This window comes from Copadichromis virginalis, linkage group LG10 (assembly GCF_057382275.1).
Source record: "Copadichromis virginalis isolate Kocher_CV1m ecotype Utaka linkage group LG10, C_Virginalis_male_GT1.1, whole genome shotgun sequence".
Taxonomy (NCBI): Eukaryota; Metazoa; Chordata; class Actinopteri; order Cichliformes; family Cichlidae; genus Copadichromis; species Copadichromis virginalis.
This window is the reverse complement of record NC_140627.1, coordinates 2082690-2088801: the sequence shown is the minus strand read 5'-3', so window position 1 is coordinate 2088801 and position 6112 is coordinate 2082690.

The following is a 6112-nucleotide window of genomic DNA, read 5'->3' as shown; positions in this document are numbered from 1 at the left end:
CAGATAGCATATAATGCCTTAAACGTCTTATTGCTCTTTCTCACATATAGGGCAAACTCAAAATAGCTTATCCACAAATCTGATATAAGTGCATAAATCTTACTAGATTAGACAAAACACACCTGGATGTATTACTTTGCAATGTAACAACATAAATGTACATTCATCCTTAGCTTATTCTTAACATTTCCACATCACTTGAACCATAAAGTATATATAAGATATTTTAATCTCGAATAATCTGATGTCAGGGCCTTTACAGTTAAATTGGAGCACCACACACACATATTTGCTTGTTAAATGGAGTTTACCAAGTTTAAATACATCCCGCGGGCTGGCGAACTCTCGCGGTAACTCTCGCGATAACTCGCGGTAACTCTCGCGAGACTTGGGGCTGCGCGGCTCGGCTTTACCACCGCTGCGGTGCCGCGCTTCAGTAATTTTCAACTAAACCCCACTTAAGGTTACATCGGCGGTGTCAACATAACTCTCAGTAAACACCGAAGTAGAACAAGGCACAAAACCCTCATACACTGTATTTTTAAGACGATACTGACCTGTAAAAATAAAGGTAGAGTCTCAGAGAAAGAATCACAGGAGCACTCGTGTCTTTTCCCGAATTGCATCTGAGAGGACAGGAAGTTGGTCCGCTCTAGGCAACCGCGGGCGAACGACTACAGTGTCAACAGTTCCGCTTATTATTTCTCACTTTTACTCTCCTCAATTGTTATGGACTACACGTAATGAATGTAAAATAATAATTGTCTTAATTGCTGACATATGTTTTTCTTAAAAATAATAAAATTTCCCAAAATGTGGTAGCACATTTGTGTTCACCACACGCTCCCCAACAGCAAAAGTGGCTCCTGACACTTAACTTGAATTATAAAAAAAACCTTTAAACTAACAAAGTCTCTTTACAGAAGTCCCTGGAATATTCCTCTTGCCCAGGTGTCCTTAGACTTCAGGCATTCTTCTTCCTGAGATTTCTGTTCGATTCAATAGCAAGGAACAACATATGAAACAGGTAAGTAAGGGCTAAGGGTGAGGGGAGAGGGGTAGGGGGATTGGGAGTAGAGAAGAGGGTAGTAGAGGGAAGGATATGGCGAAGGTTGGACGTTGATGGTGTTCACCGCAGGATGAGCCTGATAGGCTGGTTGACCCAAGGATGGGTAGGTGAAGAATGTGGTGGGACGTCTCTGCCTGCTGGACTGCCTAAGATGAGATGGTGGCTCTGGATGGATGTCATCCCCTGGCTCCACCCTGGGTTCTGGCTCTGGGTCAGGAAGCTCTACTGGATCAGGACTGGACTCAGTGACGTCAACTTCTTCTTGAACCTGAGGCATCTCCTGATCGTCACTTAGTTGAGGTAGGTCTGGGTCTCTTAACACAATTAGATCCTCTTCCGGAACCATGGCACTTTTTTTTCTAGGTTGGACACGAGCCCTTAAGACTTGTCCTAGTTCACTTGGACCGGAGCTCCGTTGCGCTCCACTTGGAACTGGTGTGACTGGAGATTGGCCCCCTCGAGGGTATCTGGGTACACCAAGCCAGTACAATGGCTCACCCTCTTCCGAGTCAGTTGTGTCAGGGTTCGGCTCTGGTGTCATTGGTCTTCCGGTGGACTTCTTGTTTCTCTTGTGTGGTCTTGTAGCCTGACTTTGGATAATGTCCACTGGCAAGTCATTCACTTGTAACAACAAGTTCCTGTGCAAGGTGCGAACAGGACGGCCTCCCGCCTCTGGACTCACTTTGTAGACGGGGTTGTCGCCCACTTGCTCCCTCACAATGTAGACCATTTGCTCCCAGTAGGGTCTCAGTTTGCCAGGGCCCCCCCTTTCACTCAGGTTTCGTACCAGTACTCGGTCTCCTGCCTGTAGCATTACTCCTTTGCATCTTTTGTCATAGTTTGCTTTGCCTTTGGAACTTGACTGTTGACTGTTTGCATTTGCAATGCGGTATGCTTCTGTCATCTTCCCTTTCCATCTTTCTGCATACCCATGTGGTGTCTCAGTGTTGTTTTCTGCCATGAGACCAAAGAGAAGGTCTACTGGAAGACGAGGGTGTCGACCATACAAGAGGTAGTACGGAGAGAAGCCAGTCGATTCATGCTTGGTACAGTTGTAAGCATGGATAACATGGGGTAGATGTTCCTTCCAATTTTGTTTCTCCTTTTCTCCCAGTGTACGCAGCATCTGTAACAGGGTGCGATTCAGTCTTTCAGTAGGGTTGCATTGGGGATGGTAGGGGGATGTCCTTGAGTGACCAACGCCTGCGAGTTCTCTTAGGGACTTGAATAACTGATTCTCGAACTCGCGACCCTGGTCGTGGTGGAGCTTGGAGGGGTAGCCGAATTTGGGAATGTAGTCATTGAAGAGGCGGTCTGCCGCGGTCTTTGCGGCCTTATTCTTGGTGGGATACGCTTGTGCGAACCTGGTAAAATGGTCTACAACAACCAGTATATATTCAAACCCACCTTTACAAGACTCTAAGTGCAGGAAGTCAATGCAAACAAGCTCAAGAGGGGAGCTGGATGTTATGCTACCCATGGGTGCTCTCTCGTGTGTCGTTGGCTTCTTCTGCTTGATGCACTGACACTTCCTTGTGACGTACTCTTCAATTTCTCTCTTCATGAAAGGCCAATAGAACCGCTCTCGAGCCAGGTTCAAGACTTTCTCCACGCCGACATGGCCCATGTTGTTGTGGAGGTGTGTGAGAGCTACCTGTCTGTAGAGAGTAGGTAGGACCAGCTGCTTGCGTCCTGTAGTCTTTCTATAGAGAAGGTCATTCTCCATGTGCAGCCGACTCCACTCTCTCAACAGTCTCTTTGTGTTAGTGTCAGCCTTGTCATCTTCTGTTGGTCTTATGTCCTTCTCTACCATGTCAATGACTTTTCCGATTGCTGGATCTGCTCTCTGCGATTGTACAAGTTGGTCATGACTGATTGACTGTAGGGGTTCTTTGATGGGTAGGTTTGGTGCGGTGAGGTTAAGGGCTGCAATCCATGCTACGTCTCCTTGCTTCGCTCTTCTGCTCCCTTCCCAAACTGCACATACGGCTTCCTCCGACAGTTCCTCTGAGCACTCTCCCATGAACCTCTCAATGTCAAGTGGGCAACGTGACAGCACATCTGCATCAATGTTTACTTTTCCCGGCCGATATTTGATGTCGAAGTGGAAATCTGCCAATTGTCCGACCCAACGGTGTCCAACTGCATTGAGCTTTGCTGTGCTGAGGACATATGTCAAGGGATTGTTATCTGTAAAAATGGTGAAATGTGGAGCATAGTAGAGGTAATCCTTAAACTTGTCACAAACTGCCCACTTGAGGGCGAGAAACTCTAGTTTTCCGCTGTGCAAGTGGTAGTTTTGTTCAGCAGGTGTGAGCGTGCGAGACCCATACCCAATCACTCTCATCTTGCCTTGTTGGTTCTGATATAGGACGGCACCAAGGCCCCTCTGGGATGCGTCCGTGTGCAATATAAAAGGGCGGGTGAAATCAGGGTACGCTAACACTGGTGGCTGAGTGAGCATGCCGATCAAGCGCTCAAGGATCTCTTGGTGTTCTTTGTTCCACTGTATCAGGGCTCGAGAAGGCTGCTGAGTGTGTTTTGCTCTGCCTCTAGTTGGCTTTGGTGGCAGTGTGTTGGACGGGACTTGGAGCAAGTCATACAACGGTTTGGCTATGCGGGAGAAGTCCTGCACATACGTCCGATAGTAGCTTAGGAATCCCAAAAGCTGCCTGACTTCTCCGACGGTCTGTGGCCTTTTGTGTTTGAGTGCCTGTACTGCCTCGGTATCTTTGGGGTCCACCTTTACTCCATCTGCAGATACCAATCGGCCGACATAGCGAACCTCTTTACGGAACAGCTCACACTTCTCGGGTTTTAGCTTTACACCATGCCGTTGTAGGGCTTGGAGGACTTTCTGTAGCACTTGGACATGTTCGTCAAACGACTTGGAAAAACAAAGCACGTCGTCAAGGTAAGGGATACAGCACTCGTCTCTGAGGGTGTCAAGCATTTCTTCCATGCTCCGTTGGAAGGCTGCTGGGGCATTAGACAGTCCAAAGGGTATCCTCACCCATTCATAGAGGCCCCACGGGGTAGTGAATGCCGTCAGGTACCTTGAGCCTTCTGCGATGAAACCTTGATGATAAGCTTTACCCTGATCCAGGATCGAGAACCAGCTGTAACCACCTAGCGAGTCTGTGAGATCCTGGATCCGGGGGAGTGGGTGTCTGTCTGGCACAGTCTTGTTGTTTAAGAGACGATAATCGATGCACAAACGTAAAGACCCATCCTTCTTCCTTACGCAAATGACTGGAGCAGCATACGGCGACTGTGACTTCACTACCCATCCCTTGACAATCAGCTCTTGAATATACTCCTTTACTTCCCTGTAGAGGGGTTTAGGGATAGAAGCATAGGCCCTCTGGACTGGTGTATCATCTTTGAGCCTGATTTCCATTTGTAGTGAAGGGATACAGCCTATGTCTGTGCTGCTACGAGAGAACGCCTCACACTCTTCCCTTAACACCTTTTCAACTGACTTCTGTTGGTCCGGACTCAGGTGGCTAAGATCAACTGGGGGTAGCCATGACTCAGTGGACAGTTCAGAAACAGGGGTGGCTGCGCTTACCTCAGCTATGGTGATGGGGCTCTGTGTGGGTTGAGTCAGCTCTGATGTGTTTGTGGGTCGGTCTGCCTCAATAACTTTAGCGACATGTTGAATAGTACCCAGGGCTGTTCTCTTCGGTAGAATTATTTCGTGTTTGGAGTGGTTAGAGATGGGGACCTTAACAAATGGCCTTTGAGGGTTGTTGATCTCAAGGAGCCCTTCCCCAACACTCAGGTGTCTCAAGGCAGTGTTCTCGTCGGGTTCGTACAGCACCAGGGGGTCACAAATGTCAAAACTTTGGGGTACTCTGCACCACACTTGGACTGCTTTTCCAGCAGGAATGGTCACATTGCTCTTCCCAATTCTCACTGTGGCTGGGTCACATTCTGCTCTTTGTGGTACTTGTATGAAGTTTACCATAGCCATCACTTGCTCTTCGTCTGTACCAAAAGCTTTGCGTAGGAGACTATACAATAGAGCACTGGCCTCTCGGTCTGACTCTTGTGTTTGGATAATGGCGCCAAGCACGTTCGCTCCCAGGAGGGGCTGAGGGAGTGACAGCTTACTGACAAGGAAAGGGGCTTGCACAGTAAGATTGGGATCTTCGTGACCAGCGAGAGTGACTGTAAGTTCAACCCACCCATCATAAGGAACTGCTTGTCCGTTAACCGCATAAACTTCAAGTCCATCATTTAACAGCTCTTGGAGGGGTCGCACCTGATAGTTAGGAATAAACCGCTGAACCCACTGTCTGTCCACTAAACTCACTTGTGAGCCAGAATCAAATAACACTGTCACTGGATAGCCACCAATCAAACACTTGAGGAGGCTTTTCTTTCCAACTAGGGGGACTTTACAGCTGTTTGGTGTTAAACTTTGGCAAGAGGTTACCTGTTGCTTTCTCTGGTCTCGCTTTGGCTGCTTTCTTTTTAGCTTACTGCGACGTCTTGCACACTCAGTAGTAAGCTGTGCAGAGGAAGACCTTACTGGCTGGGACTGTGACTCTGCGCCGGCCTCTGGCTGTCCCTCGACAGAGACCGATTCCAGTTTCCCTGAGTTTTGGTCCGCTTTAAACATCCCACCGCTCGGTGTCCTGACTCGCAGCATACAAAGCAATGACTACAGTCCTGCAAGTTCTGTTCAGTACACTTTGGACAAAGGAACGCTTTCTTTTGAGGAGGTCTGTTGGGGTTGGCTGGGGTTTGGAAAAGCGGGTTGGGAGGTGGTTGTGGGGACAGCTGGCAAGGCTTTGACTCCTGTTGTTTAATTAGGCTGGCGACCATGTTAGTTAGAGTCTCTACTTGGGCGGCAAGTTGTTTGATTGTTGGTGAGGATTGTTCTTTGGCTATCTTGTCGTTTGCTTCGATCCCAGCACTTTGGGCTTGTGCACTCTTTTGGCGGGCGACTTGGCCTAACCTTCGCTGGTGTTCATTTTCATCACTGATAATCTTTGTGACCTCACTAAGAATCTCTTCGTCAGTGACATTGTTGTT